Source organism: Canis lupus, chromosome 23, assembly GCF_048164855.1.
Source record: "Canis lupus baileyi chromosome 23, mCanLup2.hap1, whole genome shotgun sequence".
Lineage (NCBI taxonomy): Eukaryota > Metazoa > Chordata > Mammalia > Carnivora > Canidae > Canis > Canis lupus.
Window position 1 is genome coordinate 35,416,570 of NC_132860.1, and position 22,703 is coordinate 35,439,272.

The 22,703-nt window shown below is 40.7% G+C and overlaps 2 pseudogenes; both read left to right on the top strand.

Annotated features, from left to right (window-relative positions):
• The first annotated feature begins 13,094 nt into the window (after window positions 1–13,094).
• LOC140615337 (malate dehydrogenase, mitochondrial-like) lies at window positions 13,095–15,220 on the top strand (annotated as a pseudogene).
• An 844-nt stretch (window positions 15,221–16,064) lies between these two features.
• Window positions 16,065–16,832, top strand: LOC140615338 (large ribosomal subunit protein uL23-like; annotated as a pseudogene).
• Window positions 16,833–22,703: the final 5,871 nt, after the last annotated feature.

Below are 22,703 nucleotides of genomic sequence, written 5' to 3' on the forward strand. Positions count from 1 at the left end.
CTGAATCCTCAATGATAATGTCACTGAATTAACCAACCCCAGAACTCCCTAGCTACAGACTTCTTTAAGAGTGAGATAATAGAGGTGCCTGGGTAGCTTAGTCGGTTAAGCATCTGCCTTCAGATCAGACTGTGATCTCAGGGTCCTGGGATGGAGCCACTACTGCAGCGGGCTCTCTGCTCAGCAGGGAGTCTGCTGCTTCCTCTCCCTCTGTGCTCTCTCAAATAAATAAATAAATACTCTTTAAAAAAAAAAAACAGTGAGATAATAAACCTCTTTTGTTTAGCCTACTTTTAGTTGGGCATAATGCTTGCAATTGAAAGCATCCTAGGGAGATCCCTGGGTGGCTCAGCAGTTTGGTGCCTGCCTTTGGCCCAGGGCATGATGCTGGAGACCCGGGATCGAGTCCCACATCGGGCTCCCTGCGTGGAGCCTGCTTCTCCCTCTGCCTGTGTCTCTGCCTCTCTGCTTCTCTCTGTATGTCTCTCATGAATAAATAAAATCTTTTAAAAAAAATCCTAAATTCTATAAGAAGGTGTTATCCTTCTGTTAATGTATCTAAGGAAGAATTAGTGAAATGCACATAGAAAACTAAGTTCTAGGAGACCTGGGTGGCTCAGCGGTTAACCATCTGCCTTGGATTCAGGGGTGTCCCAGGATCTACTCCTACATCGGGCTTCCTGCATGGAGCCCGCTTCTCTCTCTGCCTATGTCTCTGCTTCTCTCTCTGTGTGTCTCTCATGAATAAATAAATAAATAAATAATCTTAAAAAAATAAAAGAAAATAAGAAAACTAAGTCCTCCTCCTCACCCCAAATAAGGCAGTTGCTAGAGAAGGCCTGGGCAAGCTAATACCTGACCCCTGCAAGCTCGACAGGGGCATCAGCTAGGCAATGAGTCCTTTCCTGAAGAGGAATCTAAGCAGTGCATCTTCATGTCTGCCACAGAAGATTATTTTGAAATCTATAGGTAAAAACAGAAAGAAGAAATATTTTTTAAATGTTTAAAGTGAGAGTCAGAAATAGGGATAATGCGGAAGAAAATTGTAATATTGTTTTTCCTTTACAAACCATGCATATATTTATTTTAATAACACATTAAAATCTATATCTAAAAAGTAATTTCACAGGAGCTTTTCCATTTAGTTTACAATTACTTTATTCCAACTAGAAGTTATGACACTATACTGCTGTTTTGTAACAATGACAAAGATATTCCTCAAGTGTCTTATCTTAGCAACATATTCAGTATTCTGAATAGTCAGGCCTAATCACTCATTTCAAGCTGAGGTATCAAGACTATTTTATGTTGAGGATAAGATAACAAGAATTTTAGGGATAGTAGAACTATGGTTAGAGCAGCCTGATTTCTTCCTTTGAGGTAATAATTTTCTTCACTTACCCAAGAAAGAAATTAAAGGTATATTATTGACAAATATTTCAAAACCAAGTCAGAGGCACCTGGGTGGCTCAGTGTTTGAGCGTCTGCCTTTGGCCCAGGTCGTGATTCTGAGATCCTGGGATGAGTCCCGCATCCATCAGGTTCCCTGTTCAGTGGGGAGCCTGCTTCTCCCTCTGCCTGTGTCTCTGCCTCTTTCTGTGTCTCTCATCAATAAATAAAATCTTAAAAAAAAAAAAAAACAACTATGTCAACATACTGCGATGAATCATCGAAAAGTACTTTCTAGGGATGTCTGGGTGGCTCAGTCTGTTAAGTATCTGCCTTCCGCTCAGGTCATGATCCCAGGGTCCTGGGATCAAGCCTCATATGGACTCTCTGCTCAGCAGGGAGCCTGCTTCTCCCTCTCCCTCTGTCTGCTGCTCTGCCTGCTTGTGTTCTCTCCCCCTCTGTCAATAAGTAAATAAGTAAATAAATATTTTTAAAGTAACTTCTAGAACAAATGCAGCTAAAATTACAATTGGAAGTCCATGTACCATTATTTCCCAAATTAAAATATTTAAGTATGTCATGCTTGTAAAATTAACATCTGATAGGATGTTGAGTTGAAAATCTCTTATTAATTTTTAGGTCTTTACAATTGGGCTGGTAGTCCCAGAAAAACAGGTAGGTAAATAGATAGATGTCAGATAGATTAAATAGATGAGATGAATAGATAGATAGATAGATAGATAGATAGATAGATAGATAGATAGATAGATAGATAAAAGATCCTAATGTGAGCAAATTCTGGCACTGGTTCAGCTATTGTTACTACCACAATCTCAGACTTAACTTTTCTGTTTCATCTTCCTTAATGTGTTAGTTGTCATCCTTGCGTGGGTGCCTCATGATTGCAAGATAGCTGATTGGCTTCCAAGCATCACACCACTATTCCAAAAGGCCAAATGGCCTTTTCTGCAGGAGGCCTTATGATTTTATACTGAGAGGGAGTCCCTTCTCAGAAAAACATCTCATTAGCCAAATAGATTACCTGCTTACCCTTACACTATTCAATGACCAAGGAAAAGGATATTATCCTGTTTTGTTTAGACCAATTATAATTTACCCCTGGAGCTGCATAGGCATCTACACTTACTGAGATGGAGGGATGTCTGCCCAATACCCAAACAGGTCAGTGTTCTGTTTGCAGGGAAGAAGGGGGAAGGCTGGCTGATGGGTATATAACGGATAAGATGCCTTGTTTGATCCAAATATCCAGAACTGTCCAACAGAACCAACAAACATTTGCTGTTATTCCCAATAACCTATAATTGGTACTTAGAATGTCTAATTTAGTATAAATAAAGAATAAGAAAAATTACCTAACTATAGAATCTGACCTGTAGCTGAAGCAATCTGTTATTGATCTGGATACAGTCACTTTGGTGAAAGTCTGCATATGATTTCACCCCTCTAACTCATATGAAATATTTTTATTACTTTTTTTTAAAGATTTTTATTTATCTATTCATGAGACACACACACACACAGAGGCAGAGACTAGGCAGAAGGAGAAGCAGGCTCCTTACAGGGAGCCCAATGTGGGACTCGAGTCCAGGACTTCAGGATCACGACCTGAGCCAAAGGCAGACACTCAATCAACCTCTGAACCACCCAGGTGCCCCGAAATATTTTTATTACTTTTTAAAGCTGTGTTTCTTGCTATAATCTATTATTAATTTTTTTAAACTCCTTTTCGTTTACCTAAAATTGGTGACCTGTATTAATGGCCATAGGGTTTCTTTTTGGGATGAAGAAAATGTTCTGGAATTAGATAGTGGTGATGGTTGCATAGTTTTGTTAATATACTAAAACCACTGAATCACACACTTTAGAAGGGTGAATTTTTCTGACATATGAATTATATCTTTAAAATATTGATGGCATGCATTTGTGCTGAGTTCCCATTAAGAAGAAAATGAGAGATATTACACAAGTCCCTGAACATGGAATCTTCTTTTATTCAGACTCCATTCAAATACCTGATTGCGTACCCCTCTTAGAGACTTAAGTTGGATCAATGCAGAGCGATATCCATCAGGGCACAGCATAATGCCGCTCTGAGCCCACGGAAGTTTATACCAGACTGTGACAAGTGTGGCCACCGGAGACACTCTGGGTCTCAGCAAGCCTGGGTAAGTTGAGCAGCCCTCAGCCCAATATCCGGTATGCCAGACAGAAATGCTTAAAGACCTAGATCCTATTATATGAGGTTGAATTCATTCAATTAAACAGCTTAAGCAGCTCGGATCAGCCGCTGGAACCCTTCTCTGCGGAGTGCTAAAACAATGGCCTAAGGGGCAGCTGAAGTTTGTTTTCTCTTGTGTGAGGCCAGCTGGAGTTGCCTAGCACATGGCCAAGCTGGGGAGGGCCAACACGACATAATTGCATTAAACCTGCCCGTTCTTTCCGGAAAGCATTTCCTGATAGCATCAAGGAGGAAATGAATTAAGGGGGAGCTTTCAAGTCTTAGGATTCCACATCTATTTTCAATCTCCTTTCCCCAACCCCTCAAAATCACTTTTATGAAAAAAGAACCTGATTTTAGACTCCTCTGCTTAAGGCCTGTTTTACTATATTACGCTTAGTCTTTCTTCATCATTATTAAAGTGACTTTCATTATGCATATCATTTGGGGCAGCTGAAAACATACTAGATTATATTTCTATATGGTAGAATCAGGTATCACTAATTCCATTGCACTTTCTGAGAATCCTATTCTGTTTTCAAAATCTATATTAAATTTTAATCTTTCTCAAAAAGCCCTCCCAGGTCTTTGTGCCACCAACTCGGGCTGCTGTATCTCCTTCCCTCCAGCTTTCCTGATACTTTATTTACCTTGATCTCTTTGGTGGCACTTCTTTATTCATTCATCCATTCACTCAAGGAGCATTTATTGAGCTTCCACTGTACATCTGAAGCATACTAGGCACCTTCATTGTTCATTTAATCCTCACTATAACCCTTTCAGGTAGTTAATATTATCTCATTTTACTGAAGGCGTCTAAAGTCAAAGAGCTTAGGCAGCTTGCCGATAGTCAAAGAGCTGGTACGGACGGCGTTTAGCTTCAAATCTAAATCCACTGTCCCTATTCCCAGTCTGCCATGAATCAGCTATTTGTATACTTGTCTAGCTCTGTCACTTAAGAAATATCTATTGGGGCCTACTATGTACTAGGCATCATCCTAAGCACCAAAAGGTACATACTTAAGTCCTGGTCCTGAGAAGACAGATCTATTACCAATGATTTATTTGAGTCCGACTGTCAAGTCAGTGTATTCATTCAACAGACATCTGCTGAGCACCTGCAGTATCCTAGGTACACCATACTCTAGGCATGGAGAAATGCCATAGACATGTTTTCTGCCCTTAGGACAGTGTTTAAATAGAGACACAAGCAGATTGTTCTGGAGCACAGAAGGGGTAGAAGGCTTCATAAGGAAGATGCAGTTGAGTTGTGCCATAAAGGATAACTTTAGGATAATTTTAGGTAACTAAAATTATTTTAAAAGATGGGGGGTGCATCTTAAAGGGAGTCCTCATGAGATAGGACATGGAGGGCAATATCGGGTAATTGTAGTACCATGCAGCTGGAATATAGGGTGTGAGGCAGAAAGTAGAGGGAGATAAGATCAGAAAGGGTGCCTCAAATGCTATGCAGAGGAGCTTAGACTTGATCTTATGAAAATGGAGAGAACCACTGGAGATTTCTGAGCAGAGGGGCTTATTTATCTTTGTGTTCCATGGCATGTGGCACACTGCCTTGTCCGTGGTAGCAGTTTTTAGCATTTGTCACTTTCCTGGCACCATAGAAGACTTTGGCCCCCAACCTGATGCCATGCTCTGTTTACAGAGGAAAAATAATGCCCATGCTCTTGCGTATAGCAGTTTTCTTGCCAGCCTCTCTGCCAAGTCATCCCAGGTCTGAGAGCAATCTTTCTCTTTTATCCAAAGCCAAATTGCTGCCTCCATGTTGTTGTTACTGCTACAGACTCTGCTAATTTCTCCTTGGTGAACAGAAGCTAGTCCAGTGGAAGAAGCTTGACTGGGAGATTTAAGGAACCAGTGTCCTAATTCCTGCTTTACAAGTACCTAAAGTGTAATGTTGGCCTATCTTCCATCCATAAATGGAAGGGGATGTGGATAGATGATCTCCACATTCTCTTCCAGATGTAAGAATCTCTGATTTTAGGGATGCCTGAGTGGCTTAGTTGTTAAGCACCTGATTCTTGGTTTCTGCTCAGATTGTGATCTCAGGGTCATGAGATTGAGCCTTGCATCAGGCTCTGCACACAGTGGAGAATCTGCTTGAGATTCTCTCTCCTTATCCCTCTGCCTCCCCCTCTGCCTCCTGCTCTGCCCCTCCTGCTCATGCTCTCTCTCTCTCTCTCTCAAATAAATAAGTAAATCTTAAAAAACATTTTTTAAAGGAAAAAGAATCTCTGATTTTAAATGCAGGGTCAACATGCCTTCAGCCGGGCCAGATGATAACTCTATCTACAAAGTTCTGCTTTACCATGTGGCAGAATAATTTTCTGTGGTTATATTATGTTTTATTCTCCTGTACTTTGCCTCATATCTCCATCCTCCAACAACTCTTTGCCTATTCTAGAAACGTTGCTAGGATGTTTGCACCTATGCCTCTGGAAAGTTTTGTGTCGCTAAGCCAGAAGCAAAAGTTGCTAAAGAAAACCCTCTCTGCCAGTCTTCTTTGAAAGTCTAAATGCACTAGGCTATTTGTCCTAAATAGGGTCCAGTGAGAAAGGAGCACTTTTCAGGAACAGAGGCAAGAATGGCAAGATTGAGAACTTTCTTAGGATGACCATAACATTGATTTTCCTAGGAAGAACATTTTTGAGAATGAAAGGTAACATTACTCATTAATAATTATACTGGCAGCACAGCATAAACGCGGATGGTCCTAGGCAGACTGTACGGTGTTGTCACCCTATACCAGCATTAAATCCAAGAAGAATCATGGCATCATGACTCACTGTCCTACAGACATCACTAATCAATCCTCATGTTCTTTCCACCAAGTCCAGATGAGCTTAGAAATTTCTCAACATATTACTCCTGACACTACTAATCCATCAGTTTTGGCCCTGGAGTTGAAATCTTTTTATTACACCTAACCTTGTAATAAAAACAGACATAGTGGAAATCATGATCCTCTGCCCAGATCCCCTCTGGAACCTGGTAAACCCATCCCCCAGCCACTGATGTCACTGCTAATAGCCGACAGCTGGTGCTCTCACCAAGCATTGACCACAGCTGAGGGAAACTGCCTTGCCCAAGGTCCTATCCTTCTCCAAGTGCACCAGAGACCAATGACTAGCTGATGCAGGGTAACAAAAGACAGATCCGGGCCCCTGCCCCGCAACCTTGCTTCAGTTTGAGTCAAGGGTAAAAGACCATCCCCAGGGCAGCCAGGGTGGCGCAGCGGGTTGGCGCCGCCTGCAGCCCGGGGTGTGATCCTGGAGACCCGGGATCGAGTCCCACGTCGGGCTCCCTGCATGGAGCCTGCTTCTTCCTCTGTCTCTCTCTCTTTCTTTTTTTAAGATTATTTATTTATTCACGAGAGATACAGAGAGAGAGAGAGAGAGAGAGAGGAGGGGCGTGCAGAGACACAGGCAGAGGGAGAAGCAGGCACCACGCCGGGAGCCCAACGCGGGACTCGATCCAGAGTCTCCAGGATCACGCCCTGGGCTGAAGGCGGCGCCAAACCGCTGCGCGCCAACGGGGCTGCCCATCTCTCTGTATCTCTATGAATAAATAAATAAATAAATAAATGAATGAATGAATGAATGAATGAATGAATGAATGAATGAATGAATAAATAAATATTCTTAAAAAAAAAAAAAAAAAGACCATCCCAGATCCAGAGCTTTCCACACAATCAGCTGAGGCTGATAGTTCAGTTTGTCTTTCTGCCGAATCTTGACTTCCTCTCTTCCCGAGAGATGTATCTCCTGAGAGTCTCCCTCAATCAACCTTCTGCACACAACTCCATCCCAAGGTCTGTTTCTAGGGATTCCCATCTGAGGAATCAGACTATCTCTGTGTTGTTAGCAAGAAGTAAGCCCAGGGACGCCTGGATGTCTCAGCAGTTGAGCACCTGCCCCTGGCTCAGGGCCTGATCCTCCGTCTCAGGATAGAGCCCCACATCAGGCTCCCCACCTGGAGCCTGCTTCTCCCTCTGCCTACATCTCTGCCTTTTTCTCTCTGTGTCTTTCATTAATAAATAAATAAAATCTTAAAAAAAAAAGTAAGCCCCAAAGTTAACTTCCTAATTTGTATCTTAGTAAAATGGATCAATTAGCATTTATTTCTTGTTCCCATATTTAATTGACCTTAATTTAAAAGCTACCCTTGAAAATACATGCCCCTTCATTCTTTGCAATCAGAAAAGTGCAAGTCCTCTCCTTCTCTGGTCTCTAGTGGAGGAGACAGGGTTGCTATGTGTTTCCATTCTAGTGAAGTGGAACAACACTTTTACGGAGAGAGGAGGCCTAGGGTTTAGTACTGGCTTTACCAATGACTCACTATGATGTGGGAAAATCATTTCCTCACTCTAGGTGGGTCTAAATCTACTTGTCTATAAAATAAAAGGCTTATCAGAAAAGTTATAAAAAACTTAGAAATGAAGCCAAAAAGTGAGTCATGCCTTCTTTCAATGTTATGTAGGCACAAAGACCATCCAGAGATTGTCTAGAGTAATTATTTAATTTTTCTCACCATTTGCTATTAGTTGAAGATCCCAGATTTAATAAAACTTTTTATTACCTGGTAGAAGTTTGCATAGTAGATATGCAAATAATTTCTATTCATGGAACCACAAAGATTTATAACTCAATTTTTGTGTAACTCAGTAAACTTACCCTAATATTGCAATAGTATTTACCTGGCTTTTTAAATGTTCTTTGAATCAGTCATAACATCTTAATGGTTTCTCTGCCAATTCATGAGTTAAATAGACTCTTTTTCATGTGGTTCATTTATATTTGCCCAAAAGTCATGATTTTACCTTTTTAAAACTATACTTCATCAGGCTTGATTTACTCCATCTTGCTGAAAGAAAACCAATTTACATGGGGCATCTGAGTGGCTCAGTGGGTTAAGCATCTGACTCTTGATCTCAGCTCAGGTCTCAACCTCAGGGTTGTGGGAATAAACCCTGCACTGATATATAAAAATATATATTAAAAAAACAAACATAAACAATCCACAAACCCATCTTGAAATTAGAGGATCTCATAGTATCTATACAAAGACATCCATGACTCCTTTCTATAGAAATCATCTGGACTGTGTTACCCTTAGGAGAGTAGTCAGCAATACCAGAGTCTCCTGAACCACCATCCTTGACTACTGTGTGGCTGGGATGGAGGGCAGCACAGCCAAGACTTAGTGAGAAGGGACTTTCCCAAGGTTTCCAGGTCTGAAAGGTATACAAGCTACATATCATCAGAGCTAGGATTTAAACCCAGGCCTAACACTATAGAATGCCCCAACTCCCACTCATGCTTTCATGCATGGCTCATCTGCCTGTAATCCCAATGTATATCACATATGCCTGGCACCTAGTAGGAAATCAATGTATATCCCAAGCAATTAAATTTTTTTAACTATTCCTAGTACCGGGATGCCTGGGTGGCTCAGTGGTTGAGCGTCTGCCTTTGGCCCAGGACGTGATCCTGGAGACCTGGAATCAAGTCCCACATCGGGCTCCCTGCATGGAGCCTGCTTCTCCTTCTGCCTGTGTCTCTGCCTCTCTCTCTCTCTGTGTGTGTCTCTCATGAATAAATAAATAAAATCTTAAAAAAAAAAAAAACTATTCCTAGTACCTAGAACTTGGCTATTTCCAAAGAACCAAATCTATTGATGAGCCTCACTTCAGAGCACTAGAAAGGACAGACACTCAGGAGCCAGACAGGCCTACGTTTCATCTCCTCATTGACAGTTAGTGGCTAATTAGCAGTGTAACCTTGAACCAGAAATGAAATCCCATGAGCCTTAGTTTCCTCCTCTGCTACATGTAAATAATCCTCATGAGCTTCTTATGAGGATTAAAGTAAAAAAAAGAATGTGAAAGTTCTTAGCACAAGACCTAGCCCAAAGGTGCCCCCACCCACAATGGTCTTTTGGCCTTTCCTTCCCCTCTCAGAAGACCCTGGAAGGCTTTGAGGCCTCAGCTCTGCTCCTGCTTCTACCAGCCCCCACTCCAGGCACACAGTGATCAAGGGATGGGAAAATCCCTCTGTTCAAACAGGTGTCACTGTTCTAAATCTACAGTCTCATTTCCTGATCGTGTCTTAATCTGCTCGTCGGTGGTGAAAGTTGATTTCTTGCACATTCTTATATCAGTGGGAATTTCTGCCCTTGGCTGACAGGCATTATGGGCTGGCTTTGACATACAGCCCTACAGGGCCTGAACAGCCCCTATTCTTTCCCAGTCCTGAAAGGGAGCTTTGTGCCAAGGATTCATTAAACTGCACTGCACAGCCCCTTCATAAATGGGGCTCAATAATGAACAGTCGATTTAACTGGAAAAGCTGCTGGAGCTGTTAAATTAAAGGGAAATAAAGTGCATTTTAGACTCAGTCTGCCAGAAGAAATGGTGACCTAAAAGGAAAATCTTCATTTTTATTGAATTGAAGTTTTTAAAAAGTTTAAAATGTCCAGGAAGCTTCCTTGTGATAGGCAATGAGACATAAAAGCTCAGAATGTAGGCTTGAGATAGTGGTGCTTTTCATTCACCATCCCACAGTTAGCCTTGGGCTCTTAAATGGTGCAAAGGAATGATCTCATTTTGAGAAGGAAATATGGGGAGACTCTGCAATATGCCACAAGAAGTGTTGTTTGTTTGTTTGTTTGTTTAAAATTTTAAAAGTATTTTTAGGCCAGGACTTCTCATTCATTCTTCGCACATTCAAAGGACCAAGAACCCATTCTTTTCAATTTTTCTGTTCTTTTTCAGAGATGAGAAATTTCTCTGGGAGAAACCCAATCGTTTCTGCTGAGAGTTATATATTTGATTTAAGTATTGTGCTCTGACATCTGACTCAGTCTCTCTTTTAGGTCTGAGATTTTCAGAAGTACATCTAAGGCACCAAAGAACTTTCTCTTCAACTTATTTTTCTGAGTTATATAACTTCCTGGCATGGTGAGAGAGAAAATCTACTAACATATGCTGGAATGTTATAGTTTCCCATAACTCTCAGGTGCAAGAAGCAAAAGCCACTATGCTTTGGCAGATAGAATAACCACATAGTGATCTTTTTTCCACTAAGCTGCTGTGAGCTGGGACTTCTTCACATGCTTCCTATCCTTCGTGTTTTCAAATCTTTATATAGAATCTGCTCCTGGGTATGTTATAGGCTTTACTACCCTAGTCAAGGCCTTTTCTGGTTTTCATCATTAAGTATCATTTGACCATCAAAAACAAGAGTCACTTGTCACAGGGAATTTAAAGAGAAATCTGAAAGGCAATGTGAAATAAATAAAGGCCCACTTCCACCCTTATTGTTCAGGGTCACTGGAATCCAAACACAGATTTTCAGTTGCAAAGCTGTATAGAAAAGGCAAAACTTCCTTTTTAAGAAGTTATATGCTCTCTTTCTGAAACCTACTCTTTCATTTGAATTCTAAGCCATCGATTTAATTTTTTAGGATTCTGCATTAAGCAATTCAAAGCCACCTTGAGAATATCCTGAAGTTGAAAAAAAAATAAATCTGTGCATATATTCATTTTAAATAGTAACTGTGGTGACTCAGTAAATAGTATTTTTTTACTCTTCGTTCATCTACCACTAATGAGTCACAGTCAACTAATATAAATCATGGGCTCTCCACACCATGAAATTCTAGCTTCATAATAAAACTGCTGCCTATTTTAACAAATTCTAGGATGGACCTTGTCTATTGTGAGCCCTGATGGTTATTAGAGTCTACAACTGCAGCAGAATAAACGAAGTTTCATTCACCTTCCATTAAAGATTGCCAGACACCAAAATGGCTATGCCATTCTGTGTGGATTGTGTGGTCCGATTACATTTTGACATTAAGCAATGAAGCAAATATTCATTAGAAAACACATATTATACCATTCCAACTTTTTTTACATGTGGCATCAGAAATTCAAACACACTCTCCCAGTCATAACTTATTCCTATATTAATATTATTATTAAACTATTCAAAAGATATTTAGCTTAAAGATAGACATAAGGGAATTTTCTGAATCTGCACAGATTTGACTACAACCACACTACAAGTGAAGGAGAATGTTGATATGTTACAGATTATCAAAAGGAAAATGACAGGAAAGCAATGGTGGTCAAAATCAAAGCACAGGAGCAAGTATACTTCTATAGGATTCAGAACATTTATTAATTCTTCTATTCATTTTAATAAATTTAATTTATTAAATTTAATACAATTTAATTTATTAATTTAATAAAATCTTATGTGCCTTTCTTTCCTATGTGCATCATTTTTCTGAGGAAAGAAAAGAAGTTATCCTCAGTGCCTAACAGAAAGTATGATAGGTAGAGGTTTAGTAACTATTTGACAAGGGAATAAAAGAAAGAGAAGAAGGGAAAGGAAGATAAGGAAAGAGAAAAGAGAGAATGTGAGACAAGGAAAGGAGGATGTTAGACCAGGGAAAATTAGAAACAACATGATAGCTTTCTTCACGTACTTAAAATATATTATTTGAGAAAAAGATTCGATTTATTGTTCTAGAAACCAAATAATTTCACCAAGAGCTACAAATAGAAAGCTAAGAGATTTCTGGGTCCTAGCTGTAAGGAGATGCTACCCCACTCAAACAAGTAAAAACTGAAAAAGCTGAAAAATCAACAACTCTTTTTAGATCTATAAGAGAAATAAGGTCACAGAGCAGACTACTACCCCCAAAATTGGAAAGACAGGCAAATACAGAAAATCACACAGGAGAAGAAACATATAGAGGACCAGTGCTGGGGTAAAAAAACAAAAAACAAAACAAAACCCTGAATTATAGTTGCAAAACACTGGGGGTTCAGTGTAGAAAATCCTGAGAGATAAAATTTGGGGGGACCCTGTCATCATGGCATTCCCCCAAATTTTGTAAGTTTCAGCTCCTGGAGCTCTAACAGTTCTCACAGTAAATAATGGAGGAAAAAAAGAAATCTTGTGCTTCCTGCAGGGGTAGGAGAAAAGGAACCATCTTGAAATATGCCAGACCATTCTATTCTGAACAAGGTCTGCCCTCAGGACAAACTAACCAGAGCCTGAACTACCTAGAGAAAGGGAAATACCCAACTCCAGCTCATACTAGCCATCCTGTCCCACCTGAGGGGAGGAGGAAAAACCTGAAAAGCACTTGTGAAGTGCATGGTCCACAAAAAAGCTGAGCCCTAATCATCGATCTACTGAAGTCCTATTTAGTTCATTTTACCCAGTACATAATGTTCAACTATCAAGAGAAATTACAAGGCATACTCAAAGGCAAAAACATAGTTTGAAGAGACAGAGTAAGCATCAGAAATATATATATATACACACACACACACACACACGTATATATATAGCAGGGATATTGGAATTATTAGACCAGGAATTTAACTACGATTAATATGCTAATAGATCTAACAAATAAAGTAGATGGCATGCAAAAACAGATGGATGATGTAAGCAAAGAGATGGAAATTCTAAGAACCAGAAAAAAATGCTAGAGATCCAGAAATAAAGCATGCTTTTGGTGGGCTTATTAGTAGACTGGGCAGGTCAGGGGAAGAATCTCTAAGCTTGAGAATATCCCACTAGAAACAACCAAAACTAAGAGACAAAGAGAGACTGCTAACTCTGGGAAACGAACTAGGGGTGGTAGAAGGGGAGGAGGGCGGGGGGTGGGAGTGAATGGGTGACGGGCACTGGGGGTTATTCTGTATGTTAGTAAATTGAACACCAATAAAAAATAAATTAAAAAAAAAAAAGAGAGACAAAGAGAAAAAACACTGGGGAAAAAAACAGAATATCTAAGAACTATGGGACAATTACCAAAGGTCTAACATAAGTATGGAAAATACCAGAAGGAGAAGAAAAAGAAACAGAAGAAATGTTTGAAACAATATTGACTGAAAATTTCTCCCAAAGTAATGTTAGACACTAAATCATAGATCCAGGAAGATCAGAGAATAGCAAGCAGGATAAATACCAAAACAAACAAACTAAAAACTCACTTCAGGATATCATTTTCAAACTACAGAAAATCAAAGATAAAGAAAAAAACCTCACAAGAAGACAGAGTGGGGGGAAAGAATACCTTACTTATAGCGGAGCAAAGATAAAAATACATCCAATTTCTCACAAACCATGCTAGTAAGAAGATGGTAGAGGGAAATATTTAAAGTGTCTAAGAAAAAAACACCAATCTAAAATTCCATGCCCTATAAACTTATCCTTCAAGTAAGGGAGAAATAAAGACTTCTCCATACAAACATTGAGGAAATTTGTTGCCAGTAGACCTACCCTGCAAAAAAATGTTAAAAGAAGTTTTTTAGTCCCTGCCCGCTCCAACCAACCGTGCCCTCCGCCCTGCCCGCCCCGCCCGCGCCGCCCGCGCCGCCCGCGCCGCTCTCCGCCGCAGCTTCAGCACCTCGGCCCAGAACAAGGCTAAAGCAGCTGTGCTCTGGGCTTCCGGAGGAATGGGGCAGCCCCTTGCGCCGCTTCTCAAGAACAGCCCCTTAGGGAGCCGCCTGACCCTCTGGATATTGCTCATACACCGGAGCGGCCGCAGATCTGAGCCACATCGAGACCAGAGCAACCGTGAAAGGCCACCTGGGACCTGCGCAGCTGCCGGGTTGCCTCAAAGGCTGCGATGCGGTGGTGATTCCAGCCGGAGTCCCGAGAAAACCAGGCGTGACACGGGATGACCTGTTCAGCACCGGTGCCTCAGTTGTGGCCACCCGGACTGCGGCCTGCGCCCAGCATTGCCCCGAGGCCATGATCTGCGTCATTTCAAATCCGGTCAACTCCACCATCCCAATGGCAACGGAGGTTTTCAAGAAACACGGAGCTTACGACCCCAGTAAAATCTTCGGGGTGACGACCCTGGACATTGTCAGGGCCAACACTTTCATTGCAGAACTAAAGGGTTTGGATCCCGCGCGAGTCAATGTTCCTGTCATTGGCGGTCATGCCGGGAAGACCATCGTCCCCCTGATGTCTCAGCGCACCCCCAAGGTGGACCTTCCCCAGGACCCGCTGACAGCCGTCGCCGGGCGGATCCAGGAGGCCGGCACGGAGGTGCTGAAGGCCAAAGCTGGAGCAGGCTCTGCCACCCGCCCTCCATGGCATACGCTGGAGCTCGGATTGTCTTCTCCCTTGTGGATGCAACGAATGGGAAGGAAGGAGTTGTCGAATGTTCCTTTGTTAAGTCCCAGGAAGCAGACTGTGCCTATTTCTCCACACCATTACTGCTGGGGAAAAAGGGCATCGAGAAGAATCTAGGCATTGGCAAGATCTCCCCTTTTGAAGAGAAGATGATAGCAGAAGCCATCCCCGAGCTGAAGGCCTCCATCAAAAAGGGAGAGGAGTTTGTGAAGAACATGAAATGAAAGGGCAGCCAGCTAGCAGTCCGTTTCCCTAACTTATGAAGGCATCATGTCCCTGCAAAGCCATCTCCTGCCCTCATGTTTCCGTTGCGTTAACCACCAGTGTCATGTTAACGTCACCGCCCCTTCCCATCGCAGGTCCGTCAATGTGTGCATCAATAAAAGCAGGCTTCCATTTTCTTTTTCAAAAAAAAAAAAAGTGTTTTAGAAAAAAGAAAATAACATCGATCAGAAACTTGGATCTGCATAAAGGAAGAGCATAGAAGAAGAAATAAGTAAGGCAAAAAAGAAAAATTTTTATTTTTCTTTTCATTTAAAAATGTTTATTTTTCTGATTCTTAACTGATCCAAGGAACAAGTTTGTTCAAAATAACAATAGCAATAATGTATTTGATTATGTATGCTACGTATATATATATATGTATGTATGTGCATGCATATATATACACACAAAAATATATAAATACATATATGCTTATGTATAAATGAAATGAATGACAGCAATGATAAAAGAGACAGGAAGGAGAAGTTAGGATTAGTTTGATTATAAGGCATTTCACTTATGCATAAAGCAGTATTTTGTTTTATTTTGTTTGTTTTTTGTTTTTTGTTTTAATTTTTTAAAGATTTTATTTATCCATTCATGAGAGACACAGAGAGAGAGGCAGGTTCCCCATGGGGAGCCAGACATGGGACTTGATCCCAGGACCTCAGGATCATGCCCTGAGCCAAAGGCATACGCCCAACCACTGAGACACCCAGATGCCCCAGTATATTGTTATTTGAAAGCAGACTTGAATTAGTTATAATTGTATATTGCAAACTCTAGAGCAACCACTAAAAAGAGTTAAACAAAATTATAACTGATGAGCTAAGAAAAGAGAGAAAATGGAATCATATGAAATACTCAGTTATAACCACAAAAAGGCAGAAAAGGAATGGGACACACACACACAAAAAAAGGAACAAAGACTAAGAGCAACAAATAGTAAACAGCAATAAATATGGTGGTAGATAAACCAACTGTATCAATAATCACTTTGAATGACAATAGTCTAAATGCATCAGTTTAAAGACAGAGGTTTTCAGAGTGGATTAAAAAACAAGACCCAACTATGTTATGTCTACAGGAAGCCCACTTTAAATATAAAGCACATATAGATTAAAAATAGGTGGATGAGGCTTTTTCATGAAGATGGCACTTAAGGTGAAGAAGGAAGCCACTGCCTCTCCCAAAGCTGAAGCCAAAGCAAAGATTTTGAAGCCCAAGAAAGTGGTGCTTAAAGGCATACACAGTCACAAGAAGAAGAAGAAGAAGAAGAAGAAGCAGCTCTGCATGTCACCTACATTCTGATGGCACAAGATACTGTCTCCAAAGGCGGCTCAAATACCCTTAGAAGACCATCCTTAGGAGAAACAAGCTTAAAAAATAAAAATAAAAATAAAAATAAAAATAAAATAAAATAAATAAAAAAAAAGAAACAAGCTTGATCACTATCCATCATTAAGTTCCCCCTGACTATCCAGCCAGCCATGAAGAAAATAGAAGACAACCACACACTTGTATTCATTGTGGATGTCAAGGCCAACAAGCACCAGATTAAACAGGTTGTGAAGACGCTTTATGAGAGTGACGTGGCCAAGGTCAACACTTTGATCAGGCTCAATGGAGGGAAGAAGGAATATGTTCAACTGGCTCCTGATTATGATGCTTTGGATGGTGCCAACCAAACTGTGATCATCGAAACTGGTAAATCTAAATATAAATTCTTTCATCATAAGAAAAAGTGAATGGACAGATAAAGATATACCATGTTAACACTAATTTTAAAAAACAGTGGAATTAGCTATATAATTTCACATAAAGCAGACTGACAGGAAAATTATGAGAGATAAACAGGGATATTATATTATGATAAAGAGGTCAATACTCCAAGAATGCCTAACAGTCCTTAACACATATGCACCTAATAACAGAGTGTCAAAATACACGAAGCAAAAAGTGATGGAACTGCAAGGAGAGTGGAACAATTCTTTACTAAGTTTGAGACTTCAATACCCCAGATCCAGAAGGCAGAAAACCGGTAAAGACATAGTTAAACTCAACGCCATCAATCAATTGAATATAATAGACATCTATAGACTACTTCATCCAACAACAGCAGAATGTGCATTCTTTCAAGACAGCTTGCTTCTTGACAGGAAGAGGGACGAAAGAAGATGGAAGCAGAAGGAAAAAGGGAGTAGAACAGTAGAGATTAAGGTAAAGGAAGTATGATCATTAAAAGGTTTGAGGCCTGTTTGCCAGAATTCAGAGGTGGAAAGTGTTCTTCCTAGGCATTTGCCTTCCATTTAATCTGTGACCTTTACATCAATGATCTGAGGATACATCTGAGGATATTAAAAAGACTCTTTAAAATACATCTGAGGATATTAAAAAGACTCTTTAAAATACTTGGATGAGATAGCGGTAACAAAATGAGTGTCCATACTCTCAAATTTCATATGTACTCTTCCTTAAAAGTGATTGGGGAAAAAAAAAAAAAAAAAGGTGATTAGAGAGGCTTATTTCCCATCTTGTTTCTCACAACTTTCTTTATTTTAAAAAGAAAAGGGAAAGTCACAGCCATTCCTTCCTCTCCCATTCCTTTTTTCTTTTCCTTTCTTGCCCTACCTTTCTCTTCCTGAATAATTAGTCCTAAAGCATGTGGGAAAGGCAAAACAGAGGAAACATCTGTGCTGACTGTGGGAAGGTGGGGTGTAGAAGAATTGAAATGGTCCACTGTAAGGTGTCAGAGCCCAAGCAGTGAAGGGGTATTATGTGTCAGCCTGATGTGTGGAAGGAGTCCATGGAAGGGAGCTCCCTGTTGAGTGTCAGAGCCAGAGCAAGTGAGGAATGGGGTATGACATCTCAGAGTCCAAACCAGGGAACAAGGCATCCGTGTGGAGGAAAGGCCTAGCACAGAATATTGGAGAGGGTTGAGGAGGGCATTCTTATAGGGCAAGGGGCAAAGAAAGAGATGAGAAATTGGTTTTATATAAGGGGATTGAGCAAAAATTAAATATATTAAAGATCAAGGGCCAGGATTCTCACTTTCAGAGAAGAGAGTTATAAATATTCAAAGGGCAGAGGGGAAATGTAAAATAAGCCCTATGGTATTGGATTAGAACTAGAGGCTTTGATGGGGACTTATGGATTTCAATATACATAGATAAATGTAGAAATAAATGTAGATATAAATGTGTGTTCCTAGTCCTGTCTATGGGCAGGACCTGGGAGCAGCAACAGTCCAATAGCAATAGACATACTTTCACTCAGACCTTGACTCCTTGGACAAATAGCTGATTCTAGTACTAAGGAGGCAAAGTACAAGATGAGCCAGGAGTATTTCTTTGTGCCAATAAGGAAATGCTCAAAGAATAATGGAGATCTGTCAAAAGGACTCAGAAGCCAGCTTGAAGGGGTTCCCACTGACCAAACAGAAAACAATTTTAACATCATAGGGTAAATAATGATCATGATGGATTATAAACCATTGAATAAAACTGAAAACCATGAGTCCAAACAGATATACTTAGATAAATGAATAAATTAAAAGTTTGGTAAGAAACTGAACGTTTACATAGCTTTAAGATATCTCCCCACAAAATATGTATTATATATATAAAGTAGAAAAGAGTGACTTTATTTAGTAAAAAAAAATCCTGGAAATTACCACATTAGTCAAGTGATCAAACTAAACATAAGCAGTAATGGGACAAATTGAAATCACACACCACTGAGATAGAGCATATCAAGAAGAATACAGAGTTATTTCTGAGATACTCCTGCCTAAAATACATAATCTGAATTTAACATGAGAAAATATCAACCAAACCCAAGGTAACAGGTTAAAGCTGTCACTGCCATGGAGTGTGAGTACAGTGAGGGAAAAGAGAAAACTGATCTGCTATGGACAACTGTTCTTCCTTTTTCTGATTCAATACTGGGTTCCAGACAGAACAGATTAGATTCTCTGAGAAGGTTCTCTGAGTAGCAATGCTGTTGTTACATGGAACGGAGCACTTTTGTCCTAGATCTGAGACTTGGACATAGCTGGAATTTTCTGTCCCTGCAAGTCACTGGACTTTATTTTGCTGAAGGAACAAACCTTCTGATTTGCACTCTAATTGGATTTCTCTGGAATTGGTGAACTCCACACAGAAGTGAGGATCTAGGCCAAGAACTGGGAAAATAAAGAGAGGTCAGGTTCTAAGCTCATTTTCCTGCACACATATTCCTGCCCTCCTCCTGAAGAATTATTGCTATAGACTAGACCCCAATGCATGGTACATGAAACTGAGACTCTGAAGAAGTCTGGCAACAAAGGATAGAGAAAAAAGCAAAACAAAACAAAACAAAACAAAAACAAAGGATAGAGAGCTAGACTCCTGGGCTATGTAGGAGCCTAACATAGTCCAACACAAATAGTTCCTACCTATTTTTAAACCTCCACCACAAGTCTCTTTTTTAACTATCATTTAGCCTCAAATATTCCTCCATGGCTTCCTTAGGTTAGTACCTTCCACCTTTGTACAGGTACCCACCTGGGAGGACAGGGAGCAGGTTCAGCTTACCTGCATGTTGATAGTGCTTTGAATGGGAAAAATGAAGCAGGGCGGATCAGCTTTACCCTAGGATTCATATGGCCCTTGCATTTGGAATGCCTCTGAAAAGGGAAAAGAGAACAGAGATGGAGTCTAGGAGGATGGGAGGTAAGTTTGGGCCGATGGAGGAGGCTTGACTTACAAATACAGGGTTGGCTATTTCTACCCTCCCAAAGTTCTGGGACATGGTCTGAAAAGGGACAGCTACTGGATCGGGGCCGGGGGGAGGGGAGGAGGGGTCTCTTTTCTGACCTGAACATACACATTGAACTAGGAAGGGATTAGAGATGCTGGAGGTGGGAGGGGTATACCTGGACATGAGTGAAACATGCAGGGCCCAGAACTGAAGGAGGTACTCTCTCTCGAGTCAGGCAAGTAACCCTGAGAGTGACAGAGTAAGTACCTCTGTCAAGTTGTGCTCTAGGTTACTCACTTAACTCCCTGCAAGGGAGGGGAGGTAAGGGCATGAGAACGTGTGACAACAGAGTCAAGGGAATAGAGGTTTAGCTCCCTTAAGCCAGAATCTGTCCTTGCCTGTGGGAGGGTAGTGGGAATGTTAAAGAGCAGAGCTACTTTGGAAAATGGTCTGACAATTCCTCAAATTATTAACCTTAGTTACCATACATTCCAAAAAATCTAACAGCCTTTTGGGTCACTTGGTAAACAGGCTGGAGTAGCACACCCAAATGAGAAATAAATTGCCTCCAAAATCCAAAAGGATCCACTAGGCATTGTACCTGTGTTTTTGTTGTAGGAGTGGCCAGATGTAGCATTTTATCCTTAATCTTAGAAGGAATATCTCTATATGCCCCACAGCACTGGACCTCTAGAAATTTCACTGAGGTAGAAGGCCTCTGGAGTTTTGTTGGATTAATTTCCTGCTCTTTGACACACAGAAAGCTGACCAATAAGTCTAGAGTAGTCAGTACTCTGGTTCAATCAGCATAATGTCATCTCAATATAATGGACCCAGTGTGATGTATTGTGAAAGAGAAAGAATTAGAGTCCCTGCAAACTAAATTATGATATAGGGCTGGAGAGTTAATATACTCCTGAGGTAGGATAGTGAAGGTATATTGCTGGTCTTGCTAGCTGAAAGAAGACTTGTCTTATTTCAGAGATTAAGTATGGTAAAAGGAGATGTGTATGGGTGCCAAGTTGACAAGGGGTGGCTGGTGATGGTTACTATTATATATCAACTTGGCTATAGTACCCAGTTGCTTGGTGAAAGTCTAGATGTTGCTCTGAAGGCATTTTTAAGATGTGTTCAACATTTAAATCAGTAGGCCTCATCCAATCAACTGAAGTTCTTAAGAGAATACACTGAAATACTTTACAAGGAAAGAACTCTGCCTCCAAATTGCCTCTGAACTCAAGACTGCAACATAGACTCTTCCTGAAATTTTCAGCTTGCTGCTCATTCCAGCAAACTTCAAACTTGTGAGCCCTCACAACTGTGTGAACCAATTTCTTAAAATACACACAGAAATACAGAAATATTTCCTATTCATTCTGTTTCTCTGGAGAACCCTGATTAATATAAGGGGTAAAGGCTAAGGCATGTGGAGTTTCTTTTTGAAGTAATAAAAAGGATCAAAATTGATATGGTGATATCCACTCTGTGAAGATACTCAAAATCATTGAATTACACACTTTAATTGGATAAATTTTATGGTATGTGGATTATATCTCAATAAATGTGTTAAAAATATCTATAATTACAAAATAAAAATATTTTGAGCATATTAATTAAAAATCTAAAGGTGACACTGAAGGAGAAATAGCTATGATTTGAGGGTAGTTTGCTTGAGGGACAGAAATTAGAGGCATAAATTTCTCAACCATTATCTCTTCAATTATTTCTTCTGTCTGATTTCTTTCTCTCTCTCATTTTATTTATTTTATTTTATTTTATTTATTTATTCATGAGAGACACACAGAGAGAGAGGCAGAGACATAGGCAGAGGAAGAAGCAGGCTCCATGCAGGGAGTCCGACGTGGGACTTGATCCTGGGACTCCAGGATCATGCCCTGGGCCAAAGGCAGGCACTAAACCACTGAGCCACCCAGGCGTCCCTCCTTCTCTCTCTTATTACAAACATGTTAGACTTATTGTTTATTGCCGTATATCTCCAGATGCTGTTTTGGTTTTTTCCCTCTGTTTGCTTTTTTTTTTTTTTTTAAGATTTTATTTATTTATTCATGAGAAACACACAGAGAGAAGTAGAGACATAAGCAGAGGGAGAAGCAGGCTCTCGGTGAAGAGCCCAATGTGGGACTTGATCTCAGAACCCTAGGATCATGACCTGAGCCAAGGGCAGACACTCAACCACTGAGCCACCCAGGTGCCTCACCTCTGTTTTATTTGTATTTCACTGTAGATTTTTATTGATTTATGTTCAAGTTCAAAGATTTTATACTCTGGTTATTCTGGTGTACTATGAGCTAAATGTTTTTAAAAAATTATTAAAAGGGGGGTGCCGGGGATCCCTGGGTGGCGCAGAGGTTTAGCGCCTGCCTTTGGCCCAGGGCGCGATCCTGGAGACCCGGATCGAATCCCACGTGGGGCTCCCGGTGCATGGAGCCTGCTTCTCCCTCTGCCTATGTGTCTCCCTCTCTCTCTCTCTCTCTCTCTCTCTCACTATCATAAATAAATAAAAATAAAAAAATAAAAGGGGGTGCCTAGGTAGCTCAGTCAGTTGAGTGGCCAACTTTCGGTTTTGGGTCAAGTCATGGTCTCATTGTCCTGGGATAGAGCCCCATGTTGAGCTCCATTCTCAGTGGGGAGTCTGTTTGAGGGTTCTTTCCCTCTCCCTCTCCCTCTGTCCCTCCCCACTACTTGTACGATTTCTCATAAATAAACAAACAAATAAATAAATATTTTTTGGGACACCTGGGTGGCTCAGCAGTTGAGCATCTGCCTTCAGCCCAAGGCGTGATCCCGGAGTCCTGGGATCAAGTCCCACATCAGGCTACCTGTATGGAGCCTGCTTTCTCTCTTTCTCTCTCTCTCTC